Source organism: Cyprinus carpio, chromosome B23 (genome assembly GCF_018340385.1).
Source record: "Cyprinus carpio isolate SPL01 chromosome B23, ASM1834038v1, whole genome shotgun sequence".
NCBI lineage: Eukaryota > Metazoa > Chordata > Actinopteri > Cypriniformes > Cyprinidae > Cyprinus > Cyprinus carpio.
Window position 1 is genome coordinate 45,672 of NC_056619.1, and position 16,201 is coordinate 61,872.

At 38.7% G+C, this 16,201-nt stretch overlaps 1 pseudogene; it reads left to right on the plus strand.

Moving 5' to 3' along the window:
* The window catches only part of LOC122141927, a 70,496-nt pseudogene that overhangs the window by 4,785 nt on the left and 49,510 nt on the right, over positions 1–16,201 (plus strand).

A 16,201-nucleotide genomic window follows, 5' to 3' on the forward strand; every position in this document is an offset into this window, starting at 1 on the left:
AAATAGAGTGAGGACAAGACAAAGGCAGTGTGCCAGATATGCGATTTGAAACTGGCCTACCACAACAGAAGACAAAGGCAGTGTTGAAGATTTGCGTTTTTTATGTGAGTAGTATGCCTAAAGTATATTGTTGGTGTAAAAAAAACGAGCTGCATTTATCCGCCATGTTAATCAGTAATTTTACACATGATAAAAATGTGCACTTAATTTGCTTGGAAAATACTTGCGAATACGGGATCCATTTAAAAGTAGGGCTGATTTTTTGCTTCGAAGCTCAAAAAATGGTATTCCTACTCGTGACGATACATTGACGTGTAAAGACACAAAATGATCGGTCTGTGCAAGAAACTGAACAGTATTTATATTGTTGTTTTTATGCAACACGAACTGCAGGGTTTAATTTGGTTTTGTTTGTGTATGTTTTTTGTTTTGTTTTATTGTATGTTTTAGCTTTGATTCCCATCCACTTCCATTATGAGACTGACAGACTGCAACGGTTTGTGTTAAAAATCTTTGTTTATGTTCTACTGAAGAAACAAAGTCGTCTACATCTTGGATGCCCTGGGGGTAAGCAGATAGACATAAAATTTTCATTTTTGGGTGAACTATCTCTTCAATTTTGTTAAGAAATGTAGTCATGAAAGTGTACTTCCTTTAATTACACTTAAGTGGCATTTAATTTAATTAATATTATGTACAATTAGTACAAGTGCATTGTTTTAAAAAAAAATTATGATTTTAAAGGGGGTCATATGACGTTGCTAAAAAGAACATTATTTTGTGTATTTGGTGTAGTATTGCAATGTGTTTATGTGGTTTAAGGTAAAAAAAAAACATTTTTTTTCACTTACTGTACATTATTGTTTTCTCCTCTATGCACGGCCTTTCTGAAACGTGTCAATTATTACAAATTTCATCGTTCTGAAAAGCAAGGTGTGCTCTGATTGGCCAGCTATCCAGTGTGTTGTGATTGGCTAAATGCTTCAAGCGTGTGACGGAAATGTTACGGCCCTTAACATTCTGTGATGCTGTGTGTCCTGGCTCGATGAGACAAAAACAATAAAAACCCATTACAAACAAGGCATTTGTTGCATCCAGTGGAGACATAATTACTGATTATAATGACTTATACTTTCTTTTTACGCGTTGCATTGCGTTCCACACTTTTCGCCTTGCTAATATTAATGCAGAACAGAACATTTTTATTCGCAAACATGTCTGTATTTGTACAAATTGCTCCACAGTCATTTAATCCTGAATTCCATAGACTCAAATTGAAAGGCATTTGTTTGTGGTTAGTAAGATAAATGTATAAAAGTTATGAAGTACATGGATAATTGTGCATGCATCTGTTAATCATTTTGAGTCTAATTTCATACCATATGCACACATCTGTATATTTGGGTTGAACTGTTCTGGAACAGTGTTGTAAATGCAACTTAACCACTGATTTCTAGTTGTGTCCTCTTTTGGAAGAACAAACAAAGTAGTTTCGCTTTCACAATGAAACACACAGCGTCTCCACAACATGGTGCCGGTGGCAACAGCGAGAACAAAAGTTAGGCCTTCTTTCTTTGCACAAACATTTGGGCAGCGTTATGCAAATCTTCCCACATGGTGACGTAGATATGTGTGGGGTGTGTTAGAATAACAGTACAAACCCGATTCCAAAAAAGTTGGGACACTGTACAAATTGTGAATAAAAACAGAATGCAATGATGTAGAAGTTTCAAATTTCAATATTTTATTCAGAAAACAACATAGATGAAATATCAAATGTTTAAACTGAGAAAATGTATCATTTTAAGGGAAAAATAAGTTGATTTTAAATTTCATGGCATCAACACATCTCAAAAAAGTTGGGAAAAGGCCATGTTTACCACTGTGTGGCATCCCCTCTTCTTTTTATAACAGTTTGCAAACGTCTGGGGACTGAGGAGACAAGTTGCTCAAGTTTAGGAATAGGAATGTTGTCCCATTCTTGTCTAATACAGGCTTCTAGTTGCTCAACTGTCTTAGGTCTTCTTTGTCGCATCTTCCTCTTTATGATGCGCCAAATGTTTTCTCTGGGTGAAAGATCTGTACTGCAGTCTGGCCATTTCAGTACCCGGATCCTTCTTCTACGCAGCCATGATGTTGTAATTGATGCAGTATGTGGTCTGGCATTGTCATGTTGGAAAATGCAAGGTCTTCCCTGAAAGAGACAACGTCTGGATGGGAGCATATGTTGTTCTAGAACTTGGATATACCTTTCAGCATTGATGGTGCCTTTCCAGATGTGTAAGCTGCCCATGCCACATGCACTCATGCAACCCCATACCATCAGAGATGCAGGCTTCTGAACTGAGCGCTGCTGATAACATATTGGGTTGTCCTTGTCCTCTTTAGTCTGGATGACATGGCGTCCCAGTTTTCCAAAAAGAACTTCAAATTTTGATTCGTCTGACCACAGAACAGTTTTCCACTTTGCCACAGTCCATTTTAAATGAGCCTTGGCCCAGAGAAAACACTTATGCTTCTGGATCATGTTTAGATATGGCTTCTTTTTTGACCTATAGAGATTTAGCCGGCAACGGCGAATGGCACGGTGGATTGTGTTCACCGACAATGTTTTCTGGAAGTATTCCTGAGCCCATGTTGTGATTTCCATTACAGTAGCATTCCTGTATGTGATGCAGTGCCGTCTAAGGGCCCGAAGATCACGGGCATCCAGTATGGTTTTCTGGCCTTGACCCTTATGCACAGAGATTGTTCCAGATTCTCTGAATCTTTGGATGATATTATGCACTGTAGATGATGATAACTTCAAATTCTTTGCAATTTTTCTTTGAGAAACTCCTTTCTGATATGCTCCACTATTATTTTTCGCCGCAGCATTAGGGGAATTGGTGATCTCTGCCCATCTTTGACTTCTGAGAGAGACTGCCACTCTGAGAGGTTCTTTTTATACCCAATCATGTTGCCAGTTGACCTAATAGTTGCAAATTGGTCCTCCAGCTGTTCCTTATATGTACATTTAACTTTTCTGGCCTCTTATTGCTGACTGTCCCAACTTTTTTGGAATGTGTAGTTCTCATGAAATCCAAAATGAACCAATATTTGGCATGACATTTAAAAATGTCTCACTTTCAACATTTGATATGTTATCTATATTCTATTGTGAATAAAATATAAGTTTATGAGATTTGTAAATTATTCCATTCCTTTTTTACTCACAATTTGTACAGTGTCCCAACTTTTTTTTATGTTATCTATATTCTATTGTGAATAAAATATAATTTTTTAATAAGATTCAACCTGGTATCTTATGTTTCACTTTCTTTGCTTGTCTTGAGTTTTCAATCGGTCGCATCTTAATTAGGTCAAGTCACCTGAAGCATACACAAACCTTCGGACAGATTTCGGACCATTTTTAACATATATAGCATGTTTTGAAACTGTATTCTGAACCTGTCTGAGTCAACTTGACATCTCTCTAAATGTGTGCATCTCAGAATAAGCTCTATGAGTGGAGAATCAACCCATAGATGCTTAGAGATCCCACAGAGCCTTTCCTTGATCATGTTCAGATAGCACACAGAAACTGCTGAATGTGACATCAAAGCCTAGTCACACACACACACACACACACACATATACACACACATTCGCTCTTTCTTCACAGGGTGAGAAGTTTGGTCCATTTGTAGGTGAAAAGCAGATGCTGAGTGACTTGGATGAAAGCATAAATCCACGACTGATGTGGGAGGTGGGTGACTAGACTCAACAATCTTTCCATCGCTTTACCCACAATGCATTGCTATACGTATTTTTGTTTTTGTGTCACTTCAAAGGCAGCTCATATCTTATCAACCCTTTCGAAATGCTAGATGGTAGTTTATATCTGGCCTATTTTATGACTGTACCAACATTTATGTTTGTCTGAGAGAGAATGAGAGTAGTTGCACATACAAACTCACTGTGACCATCATATTAAATTGCCAAGGTGTCCTGAGTGTTTTATAATGTGTTGATATATAGTTTGCTATAGATTTCTGTCTCTGATATATTTTTTTTTACCTTTGTCAAACAGAAGAAGAGATTTCTGTCCCTCCATTGACAGTCTATGCAACTACCACTTGACGCTTCAAAAAGATCAAAAAGAGTTTGTAAAACTAATGCGCTTGCCCCTATGATATAGTGGTAAATAGTCCAAATTTTCTGAAGAGGACTAGTGGTTCAACGGATCACAAATCTGTGTTGGATCATATTAAGGTTTTTGAGCCTCGGATTGGATCATTTTTCGGATCAGGAAGAAAAAAAAAAAATTCAATGTAACTTTGCTATCCATTACTCAAAGCTAAGTACTTCTTCTATACCACAGCAGAAACTCCTAGCTAAGAAAGTTCAAACATTATTAAGGAGACAAGTGAAAAGCCAGTAGAAATACTAAAAAGAATGAACAAATACACAAATTACACAAATTAGATAAATCCAACAATGTTACAAATAAAATAAGGCACGGAATCACAGTATGGTAAGGGGAGTAACATTTCGGTCACACGCTTGAGGAATTCGGGTAATCACAACGCACTGCATAGCTGGCCAATCAGTGTACACCTCGTTTTCAGAACAGTGAGCTTTGTAAAAGTCACACGTGTTTCAGGAGCAACAATAATGCACATTATGAGGAAAATAATGTGTTTTTTGAACCTTTACATTACACTAAATGCACAAAATAATGTTCTTTTTAGCAATGTCATATGACCCCTTTAATTATTTAATTATGACAGAGACACAGCAATGCATCCTGTTCTAATCTAGATCATCATGTTTGTTGTGTGTTCCAGGGGATTAAAACGTACAATTATATATTTCAGACCTAGTGGAGTAATTGTAAATAATAATATAGTAAGTAATTGTAAATGTGTAAAGTTGCATAAGCTCATTACTTAGTGTCATATGCATATAAATCATTATTATGGTTTCTATGGGTAGGACCTGCAGTTCCTAAAAGGATTTAAGTTTACTACTAGACTAAAAACAGTTAAAGTTAGCAGGTGCATTAGACAGCGCTACATCCCACTTCAAAACGCACAATATTTTTATTCTTTTGTGAAAAATTATCTGTCAGGTTCTTTGGGAAAATGATGAAAGGCAATTTTTTCACTATCACACTGATAGTTTTTGCAGTGGATTGCCCAACATTGCATTCTTTTATTGCACTTTGACCTCTCTTTTGTTGTTATTCTGTCTATTTCTGTGTATCTGTGCTGTTATTCAGTTTGAATTTTCACCCCAAAATGGCGGCCGCGCTACCGAAAAAGCATTAGAGTTTCACCTTTTGGGCTTCTATACTCTTTGGTGCAATCAAATACAAAAGTTGACAGGCCAACCTACTACTGTAACCAAAAGATTGCAACGCTTGCCCTGCCTCCGGGGTCTTCTGATCGGTCCACTGTTTTAGAAATGACTAAACCGCTACATTCATATGCTTTCATTTTATGATCTCTTTGTCAACTTTTTGAAGCATCAAAGTGGTAGTTGCATAGACTGTCAATGTATTGAAATCTTCATATGTGTTCTGATAATTATTTATCCCAGCATAATGGGTTGATTTAACCCAGCTAATGGGTTTATTCATTTGTACTATATTACTAGCTTATTTGTTACTTCATACATTAAATAATGTTTACAGATTAACTTAAATCCTCTAAACTTTTCTAAAATACTCCATACAGCCACTGGTTTGCATGATAATTTCCTTTATTTTCCTTTATTTAACATTTAAAATATTGTTTAGCCTATATCATTTTTAATAGGCTATACATATTGCCTATATTTAAACTCTTTTAACAAACATTAGAAGAAAAATTAAACATTAAATAGAAGTAATTCACGTGTAATTGACAGTCTCTTGTTATTTTGTTTCCACCGTAATGGCGTTGGTTCTCGTGCCCGAGCTGGGGTCGTGTTCGGCGGGGAACTGCTAACGGAATGCCGCCCTGCATTTCACTCTAGCTCTGAGGACATGTTTTAACATCCAAAGTATTATATTCTGTATCTTTATGAATAAAATTGGTTATTTTATGCAAAGCATCAGGCTTTTTTCCATCACGCGAAAAGACCGCAACACTTGTTTAAGTTGATTCACACTATGAGTTACACAAAAAACTACCCAAACATTGGATTGTTATAAATAACAATCCCCCAAAAATGGGTTAAATAAATAACACAGGATTTGTTTAGAGGGAAAAGTCTTACAGGTTTAGAGTTGCAAACAAGCCAGTAAACATCCAGTAAAGTTATGCATATTTAAAAAAAAATTATTAAAAGAAAAATCCAGAATTGTATGGAATTGTTTTGTTCCAAAAATTCTGGAAAGTTCCCAGAAATTCAGGACAATTTGCAAGTTTGGAACGACATGAGGGTGAGCAAATGATGACAGAAGTTTCATTTTTGGGTGAACTATCCCTTATATATATCCTAAGATACTATATATATATATATATATATAATATATGTACTAGTATATGGAATATATATATATAATTATATATTATATAGATATATACTATAGGATATATATATATGTATATATATATATATATATAAGGTATATATATGTATATGTATATATATATATATAAATACTTTCAGTTAATATAATATTAAAGAAATAAAAGGCCCCTTAAGTGACTTAAAGAGAGAGTTCATGAATACGCTTATTAACACAGAAGTAGGCTTTAAAATGCACTTTGTAATTATGTCAGATTCAGTTAATACATTTGAAATGGACATGGCATACAAGTTTTAATAGAAACAACATTACAATTATAATTCAGTTTACCATAAATACTTGTCAGTAAATTTCAGTCAGTACTGTACAGTTTAACCATATGAAGTCCTACTTAAGTGGGTCAAAAACACTTTAAAACTCAATTAATTGCATTTAATATAAATTTAAGCCATATTACATTTTTCCGTATTTTGCTTTTAAATATTCAGCTGAGTGTCTAAAATATTTAATTCATTTTGCACTTAATTAAATTCTGGTAAAATAGTGGCATGGCTTAATTCTCTCATTCATTGTAAGTCTGTTGGACTTTTTTCGCCTGTTTTATTGTTCTCCAGACAAAAACACCTCTCAACAAGTCACATGACTTGTGGTTTCATTCATGTCTGTAGCACAAACAGTGTGGTTTAGTACTTTGGGTTAGAGGTTTGTTCAGATAATACTAACACTAATAGTCATGTTTGTCTTTGCAAAGACCACTAATACCGGTTTCAGATTTTTTTTTTTTTTGCATTTAAATCTCTCTGACTGCGATCTTTGAGGTCTGACTGAATTTTAACCGTCTTGGAGAAGTTGTTGCCCCCTTGTTGAGACAGATGCATCACTGCTCATCTCCAGGCAACCATTAATTGGATGAGACGTGCCAGCATGAACTCAACTCACGCTGACTCTCCCATGCCAGACACGTCTCCCAGTGCATGCCGTATCTAATATCCCATCAAATATCTGCTCTCGAAACTAAAGATTTGGGTTTATTTTCGGCTGCATTAAAGTTTTAATTATAACGCAGACCGGGTCGGGTTCAGCCACATTAGAGTTGTGATTTATTGATCTGCCTGCCCTGATGACACTATTCTGCACAAAGTATAGTGAGCTTAAGTTCTCCCAAATTACATACTTGTGCATATAATTATTATGATAGATCATCTTAGTATGCAATCTTTGACTGTGCCGCTCTTTCATTCTGCTTGTGTGTTGTGATGCAGGCAATTTCAGGGAATTTACCTTTCAAGATTAGTCAGAATAAGTCACTATTAGTCAACGTTTCAGTAAGTTAAGAACAAGAAATATCTCAAAAATAATAATTTGTATCCAAAAACAGTGGGACCAAGGTACTCGTCAGATTTGGGAAAAGAGCATTCCTGTGGGAAGTGAGCAATTTTCCTGATTCAAGACTGGAATTTCAAAAACCATCTGTGTGCTTACAATGACGAAAAAGATGTACTGTTTGAGAATATGTCTGATTACACCCCTAGTAAAAAAGTAATATATTTGAAATAGATTTAAAATTGCTCCAGGGTTACTGATATAAAAATTGTAATGCAACATTATTTGGAGTACTTTACTTGTGCACAATGCACATTTCTTAACATTAAGCCTAAATATCACTATTGACAAGGATTGTATGATTTTTGAATAATATCAGGCTTTACATGCAAGATATTTAAAGTGTACCTGACTTATACTTGCAATAGTTCTTTTTTTAGCACAATCAAATAGATGGACTACTTCAGCACAATTAAAGTGCATTAAATACAAAAATAGTTGTTACAATTTTAGCATAGTGTGTATATATATATATTTATATATATATATATATATTATATATATATATATATATATATATATATATATATATAGGAGGAAGGAATCTATTGGAACATTGAAAATGATGGACTGGCCCCTCAAAGTCCAGTGTCCTGACATTTTATCCTACCCATCTGATTTTCCTACCAGGGTTTACTGTGCATGCACACACCAATATTGAAGTGTTATTTTTCTCATGCTGAACAACATTTAATTTTTATGAATTACTGTAAGGGTAGGTTTAGGGTTGGGGTAGGTGTTGGGTTTGGTGTAGAATTTAATAAAACAATCTAATATGAACATTGTTGGTTTCCTGTAGCTGTATCCTTTCTAGCTACAACCACAAATATAATGCATAATTACTGTATTTGCATTACTGTAAGGGTGGGGTTTGGGTTGTGGTAGGTGTAGACGTTAATAAACCATAACTTTACCGGTAGCAATTTTTTCGTTGTCAGTTGTACTACCCACTGTTTTAATGGGAGGGTAGCAAAATCTGACAGGATAGCACAAATCGACAGAACACTGGACCTTAACTCCATCAAGCAAATTTGAAGTGTGTTGGAAAATACGTTCAAAGGAAAATGTTTTGCTTGAGTTGCAGAAGGCATGGGGTAACATTAGTGTAGTAGAAGTTCTTTTGACATTTAATTATTGCATGTTTTCATCACATTCTGAGTTTGCATTTCACTGTTTTATTCATTTTGATGAAATACTGAATCTGTTTTTGTGCAAGTAAGCTGAATAAATGCATGTTGACATTTAGTCTAGACCTACATTAACATCACGCTGCTTCTCTTATAGTGTTCGTAAGAAACTAGTTGTTCAATTAATATTTCCGTTTTTTGATTACTGTGATGTGGTTTATCAGACGGCATTAAAATCTGATCTTGTCCCACTTAATTCGGCATATAATAGAATTTGCAGATTCGTTTTAGGATGTTCTTTTTTCACTCACCATTGTACAATGTATGATGCACTTCAGTGGCCATCTTTGAATGTGAGAAGGCAGATTCACTGGCTCCAATTTATATTTAAATGTATTTACTTTGATTATCCTAGTTATCTACAACAATACTTTGTACTCTTTTCTTCAAATCATCAAGTTAGGCACTCTGTCCAGATTTACTTGTCTCGTTCCTCGTGTTAAAAAAACAATTGGTAAGAGAGCATTTATGTTTAAATCTGTACTAGACTGGAATAATTTGCCTGTAGATATTAGATCCATTACTTCTTTTCGGTTGTTTAAACAATCTCTATTATCTTTATTTAAAGTAGATTGCACATGCTATCATTGAAACTGTCGTTGTTGTTATGTGTACTGTTTTTTTTTTTTTTTTTTTGGGTGGTGTTTTATTGTTTGCCTGTTTGTTGATGTTTTTGTTTATTGTAATCTTGTTATGCTCTTTAAGTTGTAATTGTGTTTCATTGTAAGGACCCCCTCGAAAATGAGATGATACATCTCAAGGGGTTTATCCTAATAAATTCTAATAATAACGAGATGATACAGCACACTCAGCTTCTCTGCACTTACTCCTGATTTCTTTCAAGATGAGGACAGGAGAGCTGTCAGTCAGTACAGGAGAAAACAAAGTAACTGGTGTTAATCATTTGAAAAAATAACTGATATTTTCTTGTAACTTATAAATGTAATGCATTACTTTACTAGTTACTTGAAAAAAATCAATCTGATTTACGCAGCTCACGTTACTTGTAATGCATTTCCCCCAGCACTGATTGTGCATCTCTAATAATAAGTATTTTAAGTATTTTGGGCCCCACTTGGACCGCTATGCAATTCATGTGCTTCTGCAGGTTCGAGAGAATAAAAGGGACGTGCTTTATATCCTGGACGCTAGTAACCCTCGCCATGCTAACTGGCTTCCCTTCATTCATCAGGCCCCTTCACAGGAGCAGAAGAACCTGGGTGCCATTCAGGTATGAGAAGATGCCACAGCCTGATAACCACAGAGATCTCTTTACACTCTCACACATGCAAACTGTTGTCATAAGAATGAGAGTCCAAACAGCTGATAAAAACATCACAATAATCCACAATTAATCCAAACCACTCCAGTCCATCAGTTAACGTCTTGTTAAGTGTAAACTTGTGTGTAAGAAGGAGTTATTGGTAAGATGGTTTAACTTTAAACAGCTCTAAACAAGTATGTGAGGGACAACAGGAGATGGACTTTTTCAAGTGTTTCTGGATTGTGGATTTTTATTTTGAGAGGACAACAGGGGATGGAGGTGGATTTTGATTGTGAGAGGACAACAGGGGATGGACTATGGATTTGTATTTTGGCCAGAAGTGATGGGGAAAACACTTTTTTCTCTGAATACTGAAGCCTTTTTAACTCACACAGTGTAACTGCATGGCCATTGGTGTTGTGTAGTGTATCAAAAAAAATGAACCAATGGCTCGGCAGCGGAGCTGCACAAGCCCTATGTGGCACAGCCGGGCCACAGTCCGCCAATATGGGTGGGACATCTGACTCAATAAGCTTGCCACTTCGCCATAGGAATCCTCAGATTTCTGCTCCATCAGCGACAACTCTGATCTTCGCACTACGAGACTCAAAGCCTTTCGCCATGAACAAAGCCTCGCGGTTTCCCTGCTCCCCTGCACGTCACTGACTGTCACGGCGAGCGCGTTTCATGCTTGGGCACTGCCCACGCTGAAGCTGCATTTACCGAGACGGAATGTCCTCATTGTGAGGATATGAGTCTCTCCTCTCTGCGTTCGCGGATAGCTTTCTTTTCAGAAAGCAACTCCGCCCCTTGCGTCCTCCCGCTTTCTTCCTCCCAGGAGGAAGCAGTGGGGCAGAGGATCTCAGTGCCCAGTGATGAACAAGCCCATACTGGCTGAGCCCCCGCATACCTCACTCATTCCACATAGGAGAGTTTTTCCCCCTGTCCCTCCTCTCTCTCACCTGGACCAGCATCCCTCTGCAGCTGTGAGCGAGTGTGACGCCATGGACGACAGTGTGTCCTACTCTGGCCCTCAGATGCAGAGGAGCTGTCGGGCTCGTCTTTCGACCCCACCCCCCTGCAGTCTGCAGAGCCCATCACTTTTCCGAGTCCTGTCTAAGGCTGTCCAAGAGCTGGGTTTGGATTGGTCTCCACCGGAGAAGCCCACCCGCACTGGGCCGCCCGGATGAATGGTTCTTGTTTGGGGTGCTGACAGACCCCTTGACAACAAGCTTCTCCATTCTTTCCAGAAGGTCCATGAAGAGCTATCACCAGATCTTGGTCCACCCCCTACTACTCGGCCCGCCTGCGTGCCTCTTCCTCTTCGTCTTCCCTCACTACAGTCACCGGTGCCGAAGAAAAGGGGTATGTAGTTAAAATTAGCTCAAAAGGGAAATGTATATAAAATAATTACGATTAATTATGATTAATTACAATTATTTATATGAGCTGCCAGTAGTAACTGTAGAAGGATTAATTTGCCATCAACTAATCTGTTCGTCCAGCGAACATTTAGCGTAATTTCATATAAACTCTAAGAAAGGATATCTTCTTACAGTAGCCTAATAATGCATTAGAGCATGTAGCAAGGATCAAAATCGTAAAGGGACAATTAATTTGTAAGGCAGAATCAGAAACCTCATGTCATTTTTGCACAAGAGTTTTAATTAACTAAACACTAACAAAACTAACAAGTCTAACAAACAAACAAACATACATACACTCACGCGTGCATAAAAAAAGGGGAGCTAAAATTGATAAATGAAGCCATTAGAGAAAACTAAGAATACTGTCATGGGAAAGAGTCAGTTAACCACCTGAGTAAAGCCATCAGCGCCATTTATAAGGGGGGTCGATAGCATATATTAAACCTCTGTTTCATATAGTTAAATGTACAATACTTGCATTGCCTTGGTCATTGACTAGAGTCCGGATGCAGTCTCGTATGAAAGTCTTAATGGTTTCCAAGGTTTCGGACTTGCGATCACATTCTTCCAGATTTTGAAGAGTGATGAATTCCAAAGATGTTCTGACTCTATGGTGATTGGGAGTTTTCTTCCCAGTGGAAAGTGAAAAAGAGCTAAGAGAGACATCAGCTAAGATCCTAGGATCTTTAGTGAATGGAAAGTCAAGGCCGAGGCCTGGCAGGAACTTAGGGTGTCCTTAGAAGACTAGCTCAACATCCCCATCTTCTCAGAATCTAACAGAACCACTGATTGAAGGTGGGTCAATGATGTGAGGGCCTTTAAGGTCTGAGAAGATTCATGCCTCTCAGGATGGGATCGTCCAATGAGAAAGGCTGAAATTCCAAGCGGGGGGTTGGACATACTAGAGAGTTTTACGGCCCTTTGTCTGAGAGCATGGTAATTTGCATATGGTACTTGATTGGGTGTTGATGCAAAATTACTAAAGATTCTTAGAACACTAATTTATCGCCTATGTACCAACATATAATATACACTCCCATTTAGATCATCAGAAGACAAATTCATAGATACTAAATAATTGGATACTGATTGGACTAATTGGATGCTTAACATTGGTAAGATTACATATAGTAAGATTACATGAACGAGTGGTTCTATTATAAACATGCATAAAACAGTATACAATACAAAAGACAATATACAACAGTAACAGTAACAACATAAACAATGACCTGAATTATAAGTGTGTGTTCATTCAAAGAAAGGTTTTTCCTATGAATTAATTAGAGAAGAGTCCATTTTTATGAGGCATTATGTGTCTGTTTTAGAGAGAACGGAGTAGGAGGAAGATTCTGTCTACATACTTTTGGGGTCGTAAAATTTTATCTTATCTGGCAGGGGGGTTCCTGGTTGCAATGGTAACCAGGGGCCTGTGTGTGTCATTCGCAGACATCCTGGCACCCAGTATGTATAGTGGGTGAGGGGTCTGTGCACAATTTGTTAATCTAATGAATAATTGATTTGTTAAATCTAATGAAAAATGGTTTGTCCTGATTGGTCCAAATACTACAGATATGATAAAATTTCATCCCCTGGATGAGTCAGCGTGGCCGCGCATCTCCCCCTGTCCGTGGCCATCGACTGGAAGGCAAAGCCCACCCACCTGTCCAAGGCGTGCAGGGCGACTTCAGTGCTCGCTGGAGAAGAGGGCCTACTTCTCTGCTGGACAAGCGGCCTCTGTGGCTTAACTCCGTGGCGGTCCTCTCCAGGTCCTTCCAGAAAATGGACGAGTCTGAACCGGACCCCACAGCTTTCAAAGAGCTATGAAGTGCCACCGACCCGGCTTTACGCGCCACAAAGATGACAGCTCAGGCGATCAGTCGATCCATGGCCAGCCTTGTGGTGCTCGAGTCTCTGGTCTCCCCCTCTGGCCTGTTTAAACCTGTGGTTGAAGGGTTTGCAGAGCGATTCACTGCTGCACAGAAGTCTTCCCAGGCAATGCGACATTTCTTGCCAAAAGGATGGCGGCCTAAGGCCCATCCTCAATTTCAGACACCTGAACTGCAATCTCATGAGACGGCCATTCAGGGTGATTACATTGAAGCAGATCATCTCACAAGTGTGCCAGAGGGGACTGGGTTCTTTTTGCTGGATCTGAAAGATGCCTACTTTCACTTCCAGATAGCCCCCAACCACAGGCAATCCTTGAGATTTCCTTTGAGGGAGTGGCATATCAGTACATGGTCCTTCACTTTTTTAAAGTGCATGGATGCGGCTCTTTTCCCTGCACAGACAGATGGGAATCCGCATCCTTAATTAATCTCGATGACCTGCTCATCCTGGTCCAGTCAGAGAACGAGCTATAATCCCACAGATCCTTACTCTTCAGCCACTTGGAGTGCCTGGGACTCAGGGGTCAACTTTGCCAAGAGTGCTGTCCCCCAGCCAACAGATATTGTTCCTCCGGGAACAGTTGTTCTTGACAGCCCGAATGAGGGGTGGGTAGTCCACACCAGATCGTTCACTGGCTATTCGGCAGCTCGCGGCCTTGTTCAAAATTGGAGCCATTCGCCCTCTCAAGTCGTTTTCAGCAGCAGATGTCGGGGCCTAATGGCCTCTGCGTCTCCAGTACTTTAGCTGGGCCCCTGCTTTGCATGTGGCCCCTTCAGTACTGGCTGAAACCACAGTTCTGTACCCACGTCTGGTGCCATGGACACATGTGTGGTCAATGTGAGCAGGGCCTGCAGAGCCCTCCTTTCGAGCCGCTACAGTCCATTGACCTTTGTACCCTGATGCTAAAAACTGTTCTGCTACTGGCGTTAGCATCGGTAAAGCGTATAGGGTGATCTGCTTGGCCCCCACTGGGTTCCAATGCTGTACGATATTTTCTTGGAACGATTAACTTAGCGAGGTCGTCGGGCTGACCGGCTTCCCGTGTTTTAGGGCTTCCCTGCAATTAACTTGGTCCCTCTGGGCCCTTGGTGCTCAAGGCCAATTCTAGCATTAGTCGTTCCTCTAACATAGCACATAGCTGCTCACCTCAGTCGTCACTTAAGTCCTATGGTGAAGTGCACGCTTGTATAGCCAGATGCCCCGCCCATATTGGTGGGCTCTGGCGAGCTGTGCCGCCATAGGCTTGTGCAACTCTGCTGCTGAGCCATTGGTCGGTTTTTTTAATACACTGCACGAACCAGTGGCCGTGCAGTTACACTGCGTGATTTAAAAGGGCTTAACAGTATTCAGAGAAAAAGATTTTTCCCAAAGCGTCTTAAGCAGATGCAGTACTCGTTCCTGTATCTCAGGGAACTGAGGTTACATTAGTAACGACGAGTACGTTTCTTACAACACACCAGCTCTACAATATGTTAATTCATGGACTGGAGTGGTGTGGATTACTTTTGGATTATTGTGATGTATTTATCAGAATCTCATTCTGACAGCACCTATTCACTGCAGAGGATCCATTGACTACACAAGTGATGCTATGCTACATTTCTCCAAATCTGATAAAGACACAAACTCGTCTACATCTTGAATGGATTGGATTTTTTCTTGAGGTTGACTAAATTTACAGCAAAATTTCATATTTGGGAAAATTATTCCTTTAATTACTTTGATTTTATTCTGTCTCACTTCTGATATTTTTGATGGATTTTTCCACTAAGATTGTTGCAGCACTTTTTGGGTTTGCCTTCAGAACATGTGTGATGCAGCCTTAGTTTTTGTTAAAATTAGCTAAAAAGTGCTGCCTATGTAAGGCCCACTCATTAGATTTGGGTACAGAGCCACAGAGTATGACAGCAAGCTTTGCATAAGGCTAAGAAAACAGAAGCAGACAGCGGAGAGAATTAGATGGAATGAATTGTTTATGTCTGGCAGTGTTGATGTGCTGTTCCGCATGCCAGAGATCTGAAAACACCAAAGAGTGTGGAGATAAGAGGAGTGTAATGAGCCTTAGATCATAAAACACACACACACACACACACACACACACACCACACACACACACACACACACACCACACACACACACATGCACGTGGGCGTACACATTTGAGGTCACATGTGCTGGATATGGCAGTTGAGTAGCAACCAATGGTGCAGTGATCTGGCAACCTCCAGTGCCCTAATCACAGTCAGTGTTAATGCACCTGTTAGCACCTCATGATTCAGATGCAATTTTGGAAATGATCTGTGATTACAGAATGATTTCACAACTCATCTCAATGTGTAAAACATAACATATTTCAGTGCTTAACATGCAATAACTCACTGCAGGGTTCACTATAGAATCAATCACAACAAAAAGAGAATGTAAATGCATCATATGATTCTGTATGTTAGACCTTTCCCTAGGGCTGCACGATAATGGTAATGGTTACACAGATACCTATTTTGATGATTATTTTACTTTAAAAATTATAAACGTTAATATTAATCAA